Raw genomic sequence first — 20,447 nt, 5'->3', positions numbered from 1 at the left:
ACAAAGAGCATGATTCGACTTAGGATTGCAAGAATGGATTTTTATAGACTTTGGGCTAGTTTGGTGGTTTTGAGGTAGGAGGCGGTGGCTGTATTTGATGGGTGGTCTCCTCTAGTTCTGCCTGAAGTCCTGTGGAATGAGGGCAGTTCGTCTTCTTCGGCTCTGATTTCGGTACAGATGGCTTGCCCGTCAAGAAGGTAAGTGAGAAGAACCAGCTGGCTTCTAGAGCAGGAGCAAAACAGTGACTGGAAAATGCCTTTGGGGCAATGATTGAAAACAAGCAGGAAATGCACACAGGTCCTCCTCTAGTGGGAAAGAGAAATAAGCAGGAACAGCCAAAGTCAGGGGACAGGGGTGAGGACCAGTTCATTTCACGAAAGCCCCTGGCAGCCAAATTTGTCTAAACCCTTTCACTTCATGGGGCTTCCCTGGTGGCTCAGCTGGTAAAGAATCAGCCTGCAATGCAGGAGACCTGGGTCTGATCCCTGGACTTGGAAAATCCCCTGGAGAAGGGAAAGGCTACCCACTCCAGTATCCCTGCCTGGAGAATTCCATGGACTGCATAGTCCATGGGGTCGCAAAGAGTTGGCCATGACTGAGTGACTGAACTGAACTGAACTGAGCTGAGTCTGGTGATTGGTTTATTTGTTTTTGTTTTCTTTGGTTGTTTTTTGCTTGTTTTTTTTTTTTTTAATTTCATCAATAACTCAATTTATTTAAAAGAATAGTAACAATTACATACACTAATTGACATTACCAAACAATTTTAGACTAATTATCTCTAGAACAAGAAATAAAAGAAACATTTTTTAGTTAGCCACTATGTGTATTTACTTTCCCCTTTTGAAATCACAAACAAACAAACAAAACAACTAGATACTATAGTGAAAATACAATCTCAGTTTCTCGCAAATAAAATTAAAAGTGTGCATGACCTGGGGAAAACTGAAGCCCAGGAACCCCACAAACCTGTAGCTGGTATCAGAAGTGAGAGCAGTCTTGGGGACCATGCCCTCAAACTTTGCAGTTGGCCTGAACCCTCACATATAATAAGCTTAAATACACTCATGATACCATCATTAAGAGAGTTGCTGTTTTATTCTGGTGAACTTCTTTATACATGTGAATATTTGCAAACTTTGTACATATTCACAGTAATATAATTTTAAGAATGTTTTACCCTAAGCAGTTCTCCACCTTATTAAATATTCTTCAAAACAGAACGTTTAAGGACAATGTAATATCCCATAGATATCTTGTAATGTAGTTAATCCTTACCTAGTTGTCATGTATTTAAGTTATTTATAGTTTTCATTAATTATTATTCATTATTTTAATTAATTCTGGGATGAGCATCCTTGTAGTTAAACCTCCAGACAGATGCATGGTTATTTCCTTAGGATATATTCCTAGAAGTGCAGCTGTTGGGCTGCCTTCATTCTGCCAAGCCCCCTTTGGCTGGGTGGGGCTGGCCTGGGGAGTGGTACTGGGGTGCCAACATCTGGACAGGAGCAGTACATGCTTCCCGGAGCTCTAGAACCTTGGAGCTCTAGAACGACTGAATTCTCAGACCTCGGCAAACCCAGTGACCCGGAGAGCTTGTTCATGTTGAGTACAAGTCACATTGACTGTGCACTATATTTTGTGAACGTTTATAAGAAAATTTATTCATTTTACTTTTTGGTCACACTGAGTCTTCATTGCTGCCTGAGGGCTTTCTGATTCAGAGTCTGAATCTGGTCTCTAACAGTGGTTTTTAGGGGCAGTCTTAATGGAAAGTTCTACTTTTTGAGCAGAGTCAGCCAATTAACCTTTTGCTTCTTAATGATTGGCTTTTATTTTTTTCATTGGTGGAATTTTATTTTTGCTTTTTATTTTTTAGTTGGTCAAACAATCTTATTTTATACCGTTTTATTTTTATTTATTTATAACATTTAAAAAGATTACTTTTCATGTACAGTTATGACAAAATATTGGCTATATTCCCTGTGATGTACGATCCATCCTTGAGCCTATCTTACACCCAACAGTTTGTACTTCTCACTCCCCTACTCCTGTATTAATGTTTTATTTTTAGTATCTTCAGGTTGTTTTGGTTTTGCAAACTTACATCTCCCTGGGGAAACAGAGGCAGTTACTTTCCGTCCCTCACTGTCATTGGTGTGGATATACATAGAGTCGTTGTAAATTCAGTCATGGTAGTGGCTTGTGTTTCATCTGCTTCGGGGCACAGATGGCAGCCCAGGACTGAGGCCTGTCCCTTAACTGAATACACCTTTGAGAAACTTTCCTCCATCCTTCCTTTGTCAAGTTAGTTGCTGTGTGCTATGTGCTAAGTTGCTTCAGTCATGTCCAACTCTCTGGGACTCCTTGGAATGCAGCCTTCCAGTCTGCTTTGCCCATGGGATTCTCCAGGCAAGAATACTGGAGTGGGTTGCCATATCCTTCTCCCAGTTAGTTGTTAGCATCCCATGAAAAATTTCTGAAGCGTGGAGTCCAGATACTGAAAGGAATGAGCTTGGGAAACTCTCCCTCCATCTAACTCTAGGTTGCAGAAGTTTATGTTCCTGAAATTTCATTTCAGTTCTAGGAGAGAAGGTGAATGAACAAAGAGGGAAAAGTGGAGAGCTATGCCAACTTCACATCAGGCAGTTTTCACCTGCTTTTTCTCTAGACCATTAGTTTATTGATGGTGGGTTGTCTTTCCAGCATATCTCTTTTGATGGCAACTGTATAATGAAGATGTGTTTTAGTGTCCTTCTAGCTCCAGGGGAAACTCACCAGGGTTCCTTTCATTCCAACTGAAGTATCAATGTCGAGGCTGATTTATCTTGATTTTTAGAGCCACCATTCCATCTTGAGGACTTACGACTACTCTGAGCCATTGTAAAGGGGATTTGTCCACATAAGGTGATTCAGATGGTGCTAAGCCAAGTCTTGGGGTATAGACAGGTTTCTTTTTATTCAGGATGCTGGCTGCTGTCCCTACCAGATATCCAGGAAAAGAACCATTAACGTGGTGATGCCTAGTGCTCACTTGGGTGGTGAAAGGCAGGCATGGGCTTCCGCTTTTATCCCCAAAGAGCCTCCAGATCCAGGAACCCTAGTTTCTTGCCCTTATCCATGATACCAGGCCAGTGTTGACTTTTAGGAGGGTGCTGGAGAATGCTTGAATCCTGTTTGAATCTGAACCCAGCCTCTGTAAGCTCACACGAAATAAATCTCAGAGACAGAGTGGGGGTCTTCCCCTGTGGCTCAGATGGTAAAGAATCTGCCTGCAATGCAGGAGATGTGGGTTTGATCCCTGAATTGAGAAGATCGCCTGGAGAAGTGAATGGCTACCCACTCCAGTTTTCTTGCCTGGAGAATTCCATGGACAGAGGAGCCTGGTGGGCTATAGTCCATGGGATCAAAAAGAGTCGGACGTGACTGAGTGACTAACACTTTCACTTTTTCCGAAAAGAATAGCTTTATTGCTTGGCCAGGCCAAGTGGGTCATAGCAGGCTAATGCCATCAAAACTCTGTGTCTGAATCCAGGGGAGGCTGTGAGAAGTCTTATAGCCAGAGGTGGATGCTGATAAGGATCAAGGTGCATGCAGGGCCCACATTGCTTCAATCCAAAGATCATCTAGTGTCAGGTGATGATGGGTGAACTTTGACCTTCTCTCTGGAATGAAGAGTGCTTTATCAAGTTGTTAACACCTTCCATTTGTTGGGAGTTTTAGTTTTTCAGAAGAGCTCAAAGATACTATTATGTATATCACATAGGGGGAAACTGGGACCCTGCCCCGAGTCAGTTCAGTTGCTCAGTGGTGTCCGACTCTTTGCAACCCCATGAACTGCAGCACACCAAGCCTCCATGTCCACCACCAACTCCTGGAGTCCACCCAAACCCACGCCCATCAAGTCGGTGATGCCATCCAACCATCTCAACCTCTGTCGTCCCCTTCTCCTCCTGCCCTCAATCTTTCCCAGCATCACGGTCTTCTCCAGTGAGTCAGCTCTTCACATCAGGTGGCCAAAGTATTGGAGTTTCAGCTTCAACATCAGTCCTTCCAATGAACACCCAGGACTGATCTCCTTTAGGATGGACTGGTTGGATCTCCTTGCTGTCCAAGGGACTCTTAAGAGTCTTCTCCAACACCACAGTTCAAAAGCATTAATTCTTCTGCGCTCAGCTTTCTTCATAGTCCAACTCTCACATCCATACATGACCACTGGAAAAACCATAACATTGACTAGATGGACCTTTGTTGACAAAGTAATATCTCTGCTTTTTAATATGCTGTCTAGGTTGGTCATAACTTTCCTTCCAAGGATTAAGCGTCTTTTAATTTCATGGCTGCAGTCACCATCTGCAGTGATTTTGGAGCCCAGAAAAATAAAGTCAGCCACTGTTTCCACTGTTTCCCCATCTATTTGCCATGAGGTGATGGGACCGGATGCCATGATCTTAGTTTTCTGAATGTTGAGTTTTAAGCCAACTTTTTCACTCTCCTCTTTCACTTTCATTAAGAGACTCTTTGGTTTTTCGCTTTCTGCCATAAGGTCAGTGCATCTACGTATCTGAGGTTACTGATATTTCTTCCGGCAATCTTGATTCCAGCTTGTGCTTCATCTAGTCTGGTATTTCACATGATGTACTCTGCATATAAGTTAAATAAGCAAGGTGATATATACAAGCTTTGACATACTCCTTTCCCAATTTGAAACCAGTCCGTTGTTCCACGTCTAGTTCTAACTATTGCTTCTTGAGCTGCATACAGATTTCTCAGGAGGCAGGTCAGGTGGTCTAGTATTCCCATCTCTTTAAGAATTTTCCACAGTTTGTTGTGATCCACACAGTCAAAGACTTTAGCATAGTCAGTCAAGTAGAAGTAGATGTTCTGGAATTCTCTTGCTTTTTCTATGATCTAGTGGATGTTGGCAATTTGATCTCTGGTTCCTCTGTCTTTTCTAAATCCAGCTTGAACATCTGGAAATTCTCAGTTCATGAACTGTTGATGCCTAACTTGGAGAACTGTGAGCATTTCTTTGCTAGGTGTGAGATGAGTGCAATTGTGCGTTAGTTTGAACAAGGCTACCCCAAGGGTACTGAATAACTGCTCCAAGGCTGCACTACTGTTTCTTGACTGCTCCTTCTAGTCTCTGCAGCTGTCCCCTTCCCGGATTAGATGGCTGTTTGAGCCTGCTTTTTGAAACTCAGGGAAGGGGGCACAGAAAGGCTTCTATGTTCAGGAGCCCTATGGGATCCTGCTTGATTTCATTTTCACTTTCCTGGTCTCCACATGGGAGAGAAGAGGATCCCCTGTTCCCTCATATCTGCAACTTTATTCCTCTTATATTCCAGTGGACTTGGCTTCCGTAGGTACCCTGACCATATTCTAACCCTTATGTTTCTCCTCTGCTACTTCTCCCCAGCCTGTGGGATCTTTTCATGGCAGAAGAAAACCTCATTCTCACAGATCAGTGAGCATATTCCATGTCTATTGTTTAGCATGGGATTTGGGTTTTTTGAAACTCAAAGGACATAGGCTCTTGAAACTCAGAAAGCCTTTCTTCTCAAGACTGTAGTCCTTGCCTTGAGCTTCAAAGGAATGTGTTGAACCTCAAAGGCCAAACTGACTCTCTCCTTGGATCCCTGCTAAGAAAAAAAAAAAAAAAAACCTACAGGGAAGACAGTGAGCATAGAATGTTCTAGATATTAAAAGGGTAATAGGAAATACCAGGAGCCAAAAAAATTCAAATAAAATTTACATCAGCTTCCATTACACAATCCTCAGTTCCAAATTCATTCAAATAAGAAGAGACTCAGAATCCAAATTCAGGTCAGCATTTGCAAAACACTAGTCCTTTAGTTGTGTGAACCTCAGTGTGTTCTGAAGCTTGTTCAAGGAAAGCAATGGAAAGAAACTAGAGTGATGAGTAACTGTTGTTGAGTGTTTACCCAGGAAGTCAACTGAGCATTTTATTTAATTTTTAAAATATTCATTTTATTTTATTTTTTATCGGCTATCTGCTTGCCAAGGGCTGACTCATTTGAGAAGACCCTGATGCTGGGAAAGACTGAGGGCAGGAGGAGAAGGGGGCGACAGAGGATGAGATGGTTGGATGGCATCACTGACTCAATGGACATGAGTTTGAACAAACTCCAGGTGATAGTGAAGGGCAGGGGAGCCTGGTGTGCTGCAGTTCATGGGGTCACAAAGCGTCAGACACAACTTAGCGACTGAACAACAACAGTCTGTGTCAAATCTTAGCTGTGGCACCCAGGATCTTTACTGAGGTGCGTGGCCCTAGTTTCCCCGTGGCATGTTGAATCTCAGTTCCCCAACCAGGGATCAAAGCCCCATCCCCTGCTTTGTAAGGTGGATCCTTAACCACTGGACTACCAGGGAAGTCCCTCAACTGAGCATTTTAGATCCACCATCATATTTTCACGGCAATCCCTTAAGTGTTATTGTTACTATTTTATGAATGGGAAAACTGAGATTAATTTTTATGGATGGGAAAAGAGAGATTAGTTACATGCTTAGTTAGTGATGGACCTAAGAATCAAAACTATTGAGAGCCATATTTTTAAGTCATGTGAAAAGGAGTGGAGGGAATGAAGGAGGGTCAATACTTGAGGAAAGTTAAAAGAAAAAAAAGAGGAATTGAAGGATTCTCAGTACATGGTTCTTGTATCTGTGTCTCCCTTTACCAGGAGTGTTCTTCCCTCATATCTTTTAAGGGTGGGTCCTTTCATTATTCAAGTTTCAGAACGAAATATTATAGAGATCATCATCGATCACCAAGCTAATCACTCACCATGTGCACACACACATACGCCTACTAGGACATATTTTGATGATTTCTCTTTTGGGCTTCCCTGGTGGCTCAGATGGTATAGAATCCACCAGCAATGCAAGAGACCTGGGTTCAATCCCTGGGTTAGGAAGATCCCCTGGAGAAGGGAATGGCTACCCACTCCAGTATTCTTGCCTGGAGAAGCCCATGGACACAGGAATCTGGCAGGCTATAGTCCTCGGGATTGCAAAGAATCAGACAGGACTGAACGACTAACACTTCACTTAACTTCTGGTGGCTCAACTGTTTAAGAATCTGCCCGCCAGTGCAGGAGACTCAGGTTTGATCCCTGGGCCTGGAAGATCCCCTGGAGAAGGAAATGGCAACCCTCTCCAGTATTCCTGCCTGGATAAAGGAGCCTAGTGGGCTACCGACTGTGGGATGGCAAAAGAGTCGGACACAACTGAGCAACTAAGCAACAACAAAATTTTATATTTTAAATAGCATTACCTCCTCTAGAATCATCTTTTCATTTATTAATGTTCATTTGTGTTTCAGAGAAGGCAATGGCACCCCACTCCAGTACTCTTGCCTGGAAAATCCCTGGTAGGCTGCAGTCCATGGGGTCTCGAAGAGTTGGACACGACTGAGCGACTTCACTTTAACTTTTCACTTTCATGCATCAGAGAAGGAAATGGCAACCTACTCCAGTGTTCTTGCCTGGAGAATCCCAGGGATGGCGGAGCCTGGTGGGCTGCCGTCTATGGGGTCACACAGAGTCGGACACGACTGAAGCGACTTAGCAGCAGCAGCAGCAGTAGCAGCAGCAGCAGCATATGTGTTTGCTGTCTGTCTCCCCTTTCTAGGCCCTCTGGAGCACAGGTATTTTGTGGCCCCTTGTTTATTCCTCGTGTTTAGAATAGTGCAGGGCTCAGGAAAGCCTGCTCGATAAATGTATTTGAACGAGTTTGGTTGAGGGAGAAGGAGTGATCAGAAAGACAAGGAAGAGAAAAGCCCCATTTTGTGTATCTCTAAACCACATTTCCGAGTAAAAATGACAAGCTTAACCACTCATTACTTTTCAACCTGGACATCAGAAGCTGCTTAGGAAGGTCTGGCTGGCTTGCTTTGGTGCTCCCTCTTTAAATGAAGATCAGAGAGCACCTTTTAATGTTTAGCTTCATTTGTTTAACAAAGACAGCAGAGCCTTTGTCCTGCCTCACAGCTGGGATTTGGCAGGATGGGAACTTTCTTGGTCTTGAACTTCAGAGGAGCCACATGTAGCTAGAACAGTAGCTTTTCAACTCTGAAATAGTCCAGAAATATGAAAATTCCGCTTAGACACTCTAAGAGGAGGGAGAATTGGAAATTTCAAATTAGCTGGTTTCTGAAGCCCTTTATGAAGCTCGGAAGACAAGCTTCAGCCCATTTTACAAATTAATGCTTCTTCAGAGAATTTGAAAGTACACCTGCCCTTGGGTTCTTCCCACTAAACCCTTCATGGGTATCATGGAAGGAGGGCATCTTAAAGTCAGCTGTTCCAGCTCCTTCTTTTAGGTTTTTTCCTTAAAGTTGACTTATTTGGGTGCCAACTTCACAGATTTTTTTCATATCCAAGCACCACCTGCAGTTTATATAGGAAATTATATGTATAATATTATATTATGTTATATACGTAATATATAGCTATATTACCCATATATGTGTAAATATCTGTGCATTTACTTGTGCATATATCTAGCATTTACTTGTGTGCATGCGGTGTGCTAATTTGTTTTAGTTGTGTCTGACTCTTTGCAATCCAGTGGACTGTAGCCCACCAGGCTCCTCTGTTCTTGGGATTCTCCAGGCAAGAATACTGGCGTGGGTTGCCATGCCCTCCTCCAGGGGATCTTCTGGATCCAAGGATCACACCCGAGTCTCTTACTCCTTCTGCATTGGCAGGCAAGTTCTTTACCACTAGCGTCACCTGGGAACATTTACTTAATATCTCTAATTATTTTGACTCTGCATTTAAATGAAGATTTTACATCATTCATATAAATAGAAAAGAAACCGAAGGTATCACTAACCTGAAGTAGAAGGAAATTATAAACATAAAATGAGAGGAAAACAATATTATTAATGCTGTGCCTTTTAAAAATGAGAGATTAGTAAATATTAAGTGTTAAAGACATATGATTAATGAATATTAGACTTTCCTTGTTTAAAGTTATCAGAAGGAATGGAGGAAATTTGAGAAGGGTATTTTCTGCTGTGTGTTTTAATAGTCAGCTGCTATATTTATGTATCCCTTAACAAGATCTGGAAAACCTCTGAAATAATGGCTCTGTTTGCCCAGAACATCGAGAACCACTTCGTTATTCAAGTCGGCAGTCCTGTCTCTAAAACGTGGCCAAGTTATCATCAGACCCATCTTGATCATCTACTCTGAAGGAAGCTCAGTTTTCTGATGAAGCCTGTTCCAAGATTTGTCTCTCTTTAGGGTGAGGAGGTCCTAGAACAATAGAGTCTGAGTGGAGTGACAAGCAATCAAGTCCTTAGGAACCTCTGAGAAGACACGATATTTCAGGCAGATGGAACAGCATTTAACAAGACAGAAGGAAAGGGACAGCGTGGCCTATTTTAGGGAAATCACAAGTAGTTGATTCAATATGTCTGGATCCACATAAAATGCTGATGGGAATGTGGTGAGAGGTGAGTTGGGGGGTAGGGGCAGACCAGACCCTGGGGAAGCAGCAAGCAGGCTCCTAAACTTTTGACTTCAGCTTTGGCAGCAGCCAAGTGCTTGCTGCCACCTCTGCACTGGTATTTATACATCCTATTTGGGTGGCCACAGCATTCCCTTCTAGAAGAAATCTATTTTTTCTGCATGAATATATTGATAAGTTTTGGGGGTGGGAGGGAGGGGTGTGAGAGCTTCCAGCATTTTGTTTTGCATCATGGGATATGCAGGCTGAGGGGAGAGATGAGTTTCTGGAGCTCACAAAAGGGAATTTGTAAAAGGTTGGGCAGCTCGAGAGAAAAAGGCTTTTGGGGGTAGACTTTCCATATGGGCAATAACAGAGGTGACTGATGGGAAATTTGATGACATTTCTGCTCTCAAGGCAGAAGCAGCACTGAGACAGTGATGGAGCTCATGGAGGTGATTTAGGAGTTGTGGGGACACCACCAAGGGGATAGGGAGGTGATGAGGAAGGGGAGGCAACTGATTGGGGTGTATTAGTAAACCTGCTATCATAATAGGGGCCTAAATCTTAATCCTGTAAATGAGGTTTAAAAATTCCTCCAAATTGGGACTTCCCGGGTAGTCCAGTGGCTCAGACTTCTCCTTCCAGCACAAGGGGTACGGGTTTGATCCTTGGTTGGGGAACTAAGATCCCACATGCCACACAACCAAAAATCCAAAACATGAAGCAGTAGCAATATTGTAACAAAGTCTATAAAGACTTTAAAAATGGCTCACATAACAAAAATGCCCCTGAATCAGCCTTACCAAAGAGTGAGTAAATGGTGAAGGAAGGTCTGCTCAATTCCCAGGCACTTCTGATTTGTCATGGGCACGGGCAAAGCAGAATTCTGAAGCCTGGGACGTCTTTCTCAGGAAGATGGAGGCTCTGACTGCTGGAAGTCTGAATGGACTGCATGGAAGTGGTGGGGAGTTTCAGAGGGTATGTGAGGGTCACCAGCACCTGCTGTCTTGGTTTGGGACATTGTATCTGCTTTCCCAGATTCCCAGGTGGCTCTGTGGTCAAGAACCTGCTGGCCAATGCAGGAGATGCCAGAGATGTGGGTTTGATCCCTCTGTCAGGAAGATCCCCAGGAGAAGGAAGTGGCAACCCACTACAGTATTCTTGCCTAGAACATTCCATGGACAGAGAAACCTGGCAGGCTACAATCTATGGGGGTCACAAAGAGTTGAACATAGCTGAGCACACACACACACGTGTGTGCACATGCACACACACACACACACACACACACACACACACACACACACACCTGCTTTCCCAGGAATCATATTCAGTCTTCCACAGTGTGCCTGTATGTTCTTAATATATTGAAAAGTTGAATCTGATTTGAGGATGTGATGATAGCTGAGTGTGGCCTTCAACTGGGCTCCCCAGGGAGCTGATGCTGTCCAAGCAAATCTGCCTCATCTTGGACATACAGCAACCTTGGAGTCATGAGGTCTTTCTTACTTGCAGTGATGAAAACTTAATTCGAATTGGCTTAAAACCAAGAAAATTCCAACATACAGATCTTGGACTTGGAAAATCCAGGGAATGGTCTTCACGGGCTTCCCTGGTGGCTCAGACAGTAAAGAATCTGCCTGCAATACAGGAGACCTGGGTTCGATCCCTGATCTGGGAAGATACCCTGGAGAAGGGAATGACGGCCAACTCCAATATTCTTGCCTGGAGAATTCCATGGACAGAGGAGCCTGGCGGGCTACAGTCCATGGGGTCGCAAAGAGTCAGACACGACTGAGCGACTCACTCACACACACAGCTTGATTCTAGGAGCTCCAGTGACCTAATCAGATTTTGGATTATGTCTCTCCGTCTCTTATCTCTGTCTTTCTCTGGGCTGATTCTGTTCTCTTATGATAATAAGATGATTTTCCACAAGCTTTGTTTTCCTCCTGTCTTCCCACCCACTTCAGCGGAAAAAAGACTTACTTGAACTTTTTTTTAATAATAAATTTCAAGACCGAGTCACTCTGGCCCTGACTGGTCTTTGTGGGTCAAGTGTGCATCCTGGAAGCATTCACTGGGGTCAAGATGCTGTTTAGCTCTGATTGGGCAAGGTGAGTTAACATGCCTGTCTACCCTTAGAGCTAGAGGGGGGCTAAATCCCACCCAAATATCATGGACTTAGAAGTAGAAAAGGGGCTGTTCCCTGAGATAAAGTGGATGCTATTGATAGTAAAGGAGTTGAATGGATGCTGTGCAAGCAGAAATAAGAGCTTTCCTCTGCAACCAGGAAAAACCAACCAGCAAGATCCTTGGAGACCTAGAAGCTCAGGCTTTAAGGACCTAATGCAAAACCAGCATCTTAGGCTACTATGCCCCACCCCGGACCCAATTTTGTTAACTGTCCCCCTCCTGAACCAGACATGTGGCTTATCTGGGTGATAGATGTGGGTCTCCGGGTATCCACAGCACTGGATTTCTGTTGACTGCTCTAACCTTGAGCTACCGGCTTTATTGGCAGTATTTAACACAAATCTGTTTTCCATCCTTGTCAGATCCCACTTCAATATGTGCCACAGGAGAAGTCTAATGCTAAATCGATTTCTTTAATGGGGAGTGCTCTGCAGTGGATAGCAACCCTTCTGGAGATGCATTAGTCGGATTACAATTGAATCTTTTCTCACTGGCTTTTATGGACTTTCCTGTCTTCCAGAAGGGTGGAACTCTGATATCATTTGCCTAAATTTTCTTTTTTTATTTTAGACCAGAAATTAAGAAGGTCAGGGCTCCTACCTCCAGCCCCTAGGTCAGATGCTGGATCTTCCAATCACTAGACTGACCAGAGAAGATTGAAATGTAGTAATCAGTGTCTTGAGATGGCAGGGAACAATGAGTGTAAAGTGTTACTTAGCAACAAGGGGCTAGAATTTTGTGGTAAACACTTGGGAATCTGGGAGTTGGCCTGCTTGCTTCTTTGTGGGATTTTTTGTTGCTGTTGTTTAGTTGCTCAGTCGTGTCCAACTCTTTGTGACTCCATGGGCTATAACCCGCTGGGCTCCTATCTGTGGGATTACCTAGACAAGAATACTGGACTGGGTTGCCATTTCCTTCTCCAGGGAGTCTTCCTGACCCAGGGTTGAACCCGTGTCTCCTGCCTTGCAGGGGAATTTTTATCACTGAGCTACCTGGGAAACCCCTGGGATTTTAGGGATTATTAATACTATAGTTTGAGATCATTTGGTGGTTTTTATAGAATAAGGTTAAGAGTCTGCTTATTTCTGTTTGATAGTGACCCATTCCATTTCCATGTATAATAACAACTGTAATGGTCATTTTTGGAGTGAAGAGTATTGTGTGCTACGCTCTCTACATTATCTCACTTAGCACTCACAACAACCCCCTGACATGGGTCTTATTATCCCTCTCTGCTGATGACAGCATGGAAACTTACCTAGTTCACCACTTGCCCCAGGTCACACGACTAATATTATTGCTGAACAGTGGGACCGGTGTTTATATATCTTTGTTTGATGCTAAAAGTGTGTTCTTTTAAAAGCCATCCTAAAAGAACACTAGAAGCCATTGTACACTCATCAAAGGTGGATATCATACTATGAGGGCCCTGGAATGTGACACAGAGAGAGGAATAAAAACTGGAAGGTTCTGGCCAACATAAATCCTCTGTATTGGCCACACCCACCATAGCAACTCAGGAGGAAGGACCATTTTTTTTCTGGATATATTTAGGATAAAAGGTGTATTTCTAAAGTAGAGGAAATCTGGACCAGACTTATTGGAATATCAAGTGGATTCTTTCTCTGCCTGGAGAAAAACTTAGTGGTTTTTCCATCTTGGAATCCATAATTTATCTTGTTTTCTACCTTCCAAGGTCTAACCTCTCAGGGGACACCAAGGCAGCTTAACACAACTGCATAACTGAAAATGACTTACTGTCTCTGAGCCCTATGTGTTATGGAATCAACAATATTATTAATTATATAAGTTAAATTAGGAGGGTTAAATTCAGTAATGTACATTAGGGATTTCATAAATGTCAATTGCTACTATTCTTTTAAGGGCATTTACATTTAATTTTTATTGAGAAATAGTTGGCATACATCAATGTGTAAGTTGAAGGTATACAGCATGGTGGTTTGATTTACATATATTGTGAGATGTGTATCACAGTAGGTTTAATTAACATCCATCATCTCATATGGATACAATAAAGAAAAAAAATTCTCCTTGTAATGAGAACTCTTAGGATCATATCTCTTAAGAACTTTCCTTTATATCATATAGGAGTGTTTTATTTTTAAAATGTTTTTATTTATTTATTTGGCTGTACTGGATCTTCATTGCTGCGTGTATGATCTAGTTCCCTGACCAGGGATCCAACCCAGGCCCTCTGCATTGGAAGTGTGGAGTCTTAGCCACTGGACCACCAGGGAAGTCCCAGGAGTGTTTATTTCATTGAGGTATAGTTGATTTACAATATCATATTAGTCTCAGGTGCACAACATAGTAATTCAATGTTTTAAAGATAATGCTCCATTGTAAGTTATTACAAAATAATGGTTATAATTTCCTGTGCTGTATAACATTTAATATATCCTGTTGTCTATCTCTTTTATACGTAGTAGTTTGTATCCCTTAATCCCATACCTGTCTTACTTCTCCCACTTTCCTCTCCCCACTGGTAACCACTAGTTTGTTTTCTGTGTCAGTTCATTTCTGTTTTGCTATATGCATTCATGTGTTTTATTTTTTTTAGATTCCGCATATAAATGATATATAGTGTTTATCTTTCTATATCTGACTTATTTCATTAATATCCTGTAGGTTTATCCACCCTGCTGCAAATGGCAGAATTCCATTCTTGACTATGGCTGAATAATATTCTACTGTGTGTATATAACAACATCTTCTTTATTCGTCTGTCTGTTGATGGGCATTTAGGTTGTTTCCATGTCTCGGCTGCTGTAAGTAGTGCCACTTTGGCCATTGGAGTACATGTATCTTTTTTAATTAGTGGTTTTGTTTTTTCCATATATAAACTCAGGAGAGGACTTTCTGGATCATATTAGTATTTCCATTTTTATTCTTTTGAGCAACTTCCATAATTTTTTCCCTAGTTGCTGTACCCATTTACATTCCCATGGACAATGTATAAGGTTTTCATTTTTGACATCCTTGCCAACATTTGCTATTTGTATTCTTTTTAATGATAGCCATTCTGACAGATGTGAGGTGGTATCACATTTTGATTTACATTTCTCTGATAATTGGTGGTGTTGAGCATCTTTTCATGTGCCTATTATCTGCCTATATGTCTTCTTTGGAAAAATGTTTATTCAGATCTTCTGCCCATTTTTGATTGGGTTGTATGTTTTTTTAATGTTGAGTTGTATGATCTGTTTACATATTTTGGATATTAACCTCTTGTCAGTCATATCATTTACAAATATTTTCTTCTATTCTATAGGTTGACTTTTTCTTTTGTAGGTGATTTCTTTTGCTGTGCAAAATCTTTTAAATTAGGTTCCACATTTTGTTTTTATTTCTTTTGCTTTAGGGGAACAAATCCAAAAAATATTGCTATGATTTGTGTCAAAGAATGTTCTACCTATGTTCTCTTAGAGTTTTATAGTTTTAGGTCTTACATTTAGGTCTTCAATCCATTTTGAATTTGTTTTTGTATATGCTGTGAAGAAATGTTCTAATCTCATTATGTTTTACATGTAGCTGTCCAGTTTTCCAAGCACCATTTTTGAAGAGACTTTTTTCTCCATTACATATTCTTGCTTCTTTTGTCATAGATTAATTGACCATAGGTATATGGGTTTATTTCTCATCTTTCTGTTCTGTTCCATTGGTCTATATGTCTGTTTTTGTGCCAGTAATATCTATTTTGATTACTGTAGCTTTGTAATATAGTCTGAAGTCTGAGAGAATGATATCTCTAGCTTTATTCTTTTTTCTCAAAATTGCTTTGTCAATTCAGGGTCTTTTGTGGTTATTAATTTTAGGATGATTTTATACAATCTGCCACTCTATGTCTTTTGATTGGAGTATTTAGTCCATTGATATTTAAAATAGTTATTGATAAGTATGTACTTACTCTCATTTTATTACTTGTTTTCCTGTTGTTTTGTAGTTCTTCTCTGTTCATTTCTTCTTTTCATTTCTTCCCTTGCATTTTTATTATTTTCTTTTGTAGTATGCTTGTCTGTTTTTTTTTCTTTTTTTTGTCTATTGTAGTTTATTGATTTGTGGTTACCATTGGAGTTCATGTATGTTGACCTATATCATCTTATTTTAAACTGATAGCAATTAAATTCAAACACATTCTAAAATCCCTACATTTTGACTCCCCTCCCTCACATTTTTTAATGTTATATTTTATATCATCATGTTATCCCTTAACTGATTATTGCATTTATAATTGCTATTATAATTTTTTTTAATTTTAATCTTCCTATTGCCTTATTTAAATGGTTGATTGCTACATATTTGTCCTTCCTAGTGGGATTTTCCCCTTCCTATGGATTTTTGCTTCTTTTCCACTTAGAAGAAACCCTTTAACAGTTATTTTAGGATAGATTTAATATTGCTGAATTATTTTAGTTTTTGCTTGTCTGGGAAGTTCTTTATCTCTCCTTCAATTCTAAACTATATTCTTGTTGGACCAAGTATCCTAAGTTTCAGGTTTTATCCTTTCAGCATTTTAAATATATCATGCTGCTCCCTTCTGGACTGTAAAGTTTCTGCAAAAATATCAGCTGATAGCGTTTTGGGGGATTCCCTTGCATATGAAGGAGGAGAGAGAAAAATTCTTTGTTTTTCTCTTACTGTCTTTAGAATTTTCTGTCTTCTGCTATTTTATTTTTTTTAATTAAAAAAAATTTTTTTTTGCACTGAAAGAAAGTGAAGTCGCTCAGTCGTGTCCGACTCTTTGCGACCCCGTGGACTGTAGCCTACCAGGCTCCTCCGTCCATGGGATTCTCCAGGCAAGAATACTGGAGTGGGTTGCCATTCCCTTCTCCAGGGGATCCTCCCGACCCAGGGCTTGAACTCGAGTCTCCCGCATTGCAGGCAAACGCTTTACTCTCTGAGCCACAAGGGAAGCCCTGCTATTTTAATTATGATGTGTCTTGATGTGGGTCTGTTTGGTTTCATCTTTTTGTGACTCTGTGTCCTTCCTGTATTTGAATATCTGTTTCCTTCTTCAGGTTTGGGAATTTTCCAGCCCTAACTTCCTCAAATCATTTTGATCCCCTTCTCTTCTCCTTTTGGGACTCCTGTAATGTGAATGTTGTCATGCTCATTATCATTCTAGAGATCTCTTAAACTGTTCTCATTTTTAGAAATTTGTTTTTCTTTTTGCTATTCCGATTGTGTGATTTCCATTATTCTATCTTCCAGGTCACTTTCGTGTTCTTCTGTATCACTTAGTCTGCTATTCAGTCCTTCTAGTGTTTTATTTTTATTTTGGTTATTGAATTCTTCATTTCTGGGGCATTTTTATATTTTCTAGTTCCTTGTTAAAAAATTCACTTTATTCATCTATTCTTTTCACTAATTCAGGTGACATTAGAATGTTTTGAATTCTTTATTTGATAAATTATTTATTTCTGTTTCATTATTTATTTTTCCAGGAATTTTCTCTTGCTCTTTTAATTAAGACCAGTTCCTCTACCTTTTCATTTTGCTTAACTCTGCCTCTGTGTAGGAAGTGGCAACCTGCTCCAGTATTCTTGCCTGGAAAATTTCATGCACAGAGGAGCCTGGCAGGTCACAGTCCACGGGGTCACAAAGAGACACAACTGAGCGACTGAACACACATGAATTTAGGTGAAACAGTTACCTAGTACAGTCTTGAAAGGGTGTTCTTGTGTGAAAGCATCCCCATACATACTGTATTTCCAGTGCTTTCGGTGGGAAAGCTGGATTTGATGTGGACACAAGTCATGTCTTTCCCCAGGGTTTGCTGGCAGCTCTCACCTCGGGTGGGGTGAGGTTGGAGATGGAGAGGCTAGAACTGGAGTTGGGTATGAGGCTGGGCTTCCTCTCTGGGCAGTGGCTGTTACCACCTTATCGGGGTGGGGTCTTATTCCAAGTTGCTGGAGCACAAGACCTGAGGGTTGGGCCAAGGTGACTCTGTTCCCCTTAAGCGTGTGTCTTCTCCTCTCTGCCCAAGGTGACTCAATTCTCCTTAAGTGTGTATTTTCTCCTCTCCCAGCACTAGGATCCTTCCTCCAGAGAGAGGGTAGAGGTGAGGAGCTATGCCAGTTCTCAGCTTGTGTCAGCCGCAGACTGAGACCTGAGCTGACTCCGTTGCATCCCTTGCTCTGCTCAGATGTAGCCCCGAGTCCAAATTCTCTTTGTCCCTCACAGCCAATCAGCCCCCACAGCTTCTGCCTCTCCTACTGTGTTGTGGAGCCACGCTGCAGGGCAGGTGGGGCTCACATTGCCTCTCGATGTGTATCAGGGCGTGAGCTATGGTGGAGCAGCTGCCCTCAGAGAACTGGGCTGATTCTGATGTGCTGTGTCAGTAAGTCCATGTCCCACCCAGGCTCTGCCCCAGGACCAGGAGACCTCTGTGTCCCATAGTCGAGTCTCTTTCCTGGTTGATCATCCCAGATCCAGTGTTGAACTGTTGCGGGGCTGAAGATTTTCCTTGGTTCTGACTGGGGCGTGGGTCCAGGCAATTGTGGGAAATGAGTTAACCAGCTGTGAGCTTTCAGTTTGCCCTCTCGGCTCTGCTTGGGGCAGATCAATGCACATGCTTCTCACAGTGGAGTCAGGCTTCCCTCAGCCTTCCTGTTAGCCCCAGTGGTCCTCCAACCAGAGAGGACCAGAGAATTTGGACTCGGGGCTACATCTGAGCAGAGCAAGGGATGCAACGGAGTCAGCTCAGGTCTCAGTCTGCAGCTGACACAAGCTGAGAGCTGGCATAGCTCCTCACCCCTACCCTGTCTCTGGAAGAGGCCCCATCTCCCACCACTAGACCCCAGGAGGGAGGTACCAAATCATCTCCCCTTTCCTCTGAGTGCCCTCCCCTTACCTGATTGTTTCTCTTCCCTTCTTACTGGATTCTGTGTGGATTTTTCTTGCAGCCTTGGTTATAGAGGAGTCATTCTGCTAGTTTACAGTTAGTTTTCAGTGAGAATTGTTCCACATTGCAGATTTTATCTGATCTGTTCATGCGAGGCGGTGAGGTCCCCATCTTCCTACTCTGCCATCTTGATCAGTCCCCGCTATTTTGCTGGGCCTCTGTTTTTACATCTCTCATATGGAGAAACTGGATTATCTCCATTTCTAAACCATGACTGAGTCACATGAACATGGATGGGCCTGAATGAGAGAGGGAATGAGACAGAAAACAGATGTCTGGACAAGCTTGGAGGGGTCAGGAAGTAGGAGCAAGTTCAGTCTAGCTGGTAACACTTGGTGTCATGAAGATCTGCCTAGAGACGAGAGGTAATTGAGAGTGGCTGTTGGCACTCAGGAAGTCCAACGAGGAATGATGGGGTGACATATCAGGCTAGCAGAATATGATGAATGTGTCACTGGATATTAGGGACTGAGCCAGATACTGTTCAGAGGTGGTGCTCTAGGGACAGTATATACAAGGTTGTGTTTGCAGGTGATGTCCTGAATACTATTGCTATGTGACAAACCATGACAAAACCCAGGGACATCCAATGACTATTTCATTAGGCTCACATGTCCTGTGAGTCAGGAATTTGGTGGGCTTGTCTCTGCTCCTTGATGTCTGGGTCCTCATTTCAGAAGACTCAAGGGTGGGAATAACTCAGTGACTCACAGCAGGAACCATCTGGAGGCATCTCCACTTACGTGTCCAGTGATGGTGCTGATTATACCTGGACTCAGAGCTGGGATGTCAGGCAGAACACCTACACGTGATAGCTCCCTGTGGTGTCTCCACGTGGGCAGTTTAGGCTCCAAAAGCCAACATGATGCTAGGGATTAAGACTCGGTGTCCCATGAGAGCAAGGCAGAAACGCATGGTGTTTTTATTATCAAGCCTCAAAGTCACATAGTGTCACATACTCTAGGTTCAAGGGGAGGAAACACGTGCCTGACTCCGCTGTGAGAGGGATGTCAGAGGGACAATGTCAGAAAAATGTCATCCTTTTGGAATCTAATCTGCCACAGGTGTTTACAATCTAACTAAATTATTGCAGTGTGAATATTAATAGCACAGGCTCTGGAGCCGGACTGTGTGGTTTCACATCCTGACCCCACCACCTACTAGCTGTATGATGATGGGGAAGTCATTTAAACTTTCCCTGCTCCCAAGAAATGGAACTACTAACAATACCTATCTTCTGGGATTGTTGGGAAGATTAAAAGAACTAAGAACAAGAAAAGTACTCAGAACAGAGCCTGGAACATAGTAAACTAAAGGCAAGTGTTTACTATTATTATCATCACTAAGAAGGCTTCCAAGGTGGAAACTCAGGCTTAGGGAACCAGCCAGGAACATTCAGAAACTCAAACCAAGAAACAAGTGTCAGGCTGACTATTAGGAAGTAGGTGCTAATGTCGGAATACGGTGTGGGATTAGAGCTGATGAACTGCTTCTCTTTTGGATCAGAACTGGGGTTTCTCTTTTAAGGGGAGGCAGGGTATGGGGGCCAATGGCCCCTATAGGAGTGAGATTGGCCCCAGACACACAAAGAATACAGGGTCTGATTCGGCCGCATCTAATAAATGTCTGGCCCCGCCACGCTTCTTTTCACCTTTCTCAGTGTAAGCCCCTCTGTGTCTCATCTTACATCCATGTTAATTTATCAGCAGGTGACAGATGAAACAGGTCTAAACCATTGTGCTCAAAACTCGTCCGAATCTGTTTTGAAAATATATGAGTTGAAACAGAAGAGAGTGATTGGATGATCAGGTTCCACCACTAGCTATATGTACCCCCTGGGTAT

At 42.3% G+C, this 20,447-nt stretch overlaps 1 protein-coding gene and 1 long non-coding RNA gene across 2 annotated transcripts in view; one reads left to right on the top strand and one right to left on the bottom strand.

Moving 5' to 3' along the window:
- The window catches only part of HS3ST4 (heparan sulfate-glucosamine 3-sulfotransferase 4), a 475,623-nt gene that overhangs the window by 214,070 nt on the left and 241,106 nt on the right, over nt 1-20,447 (top strand). The window lies entirely within an intron of this gene.
- LOC145531586 (uncharacterized) lies at nt 26-12,362 on the bottom strand. The gene is made up of 2 exons (XR_014072563.1): nt 12,280-12,362; nt 26-222 (listed from the first exon to the last, which is right to left on the bottom strand). It is a non-coding gene; the product is annotated as an uncharacterized LOC145531586 (long non-coding RNA).

The sequence above is a fragment of the Giraffa tippelskirchi genome, chromosome 13 (assembly GCF_054371585.1).
Source record: "Giraffa tippelskirchi isolate mGirTip1 chromosome 13, T2T-mGirTip1v1.2.pri, whole genome shotgun sequence".
In the NCBI taxonomy this organism is placed as follows: domain Eukaryota; kingdom Metazoa; phylum Chordata; class Mammalia; order Artiodactyla; family Giraffidae; genus Giraffa; species Giraffa tippelskirchi.
Note: the sequence above shows the minus strand (reverse complement) of the source record. Positions and strands in the feature narration are given on the sequence as shown.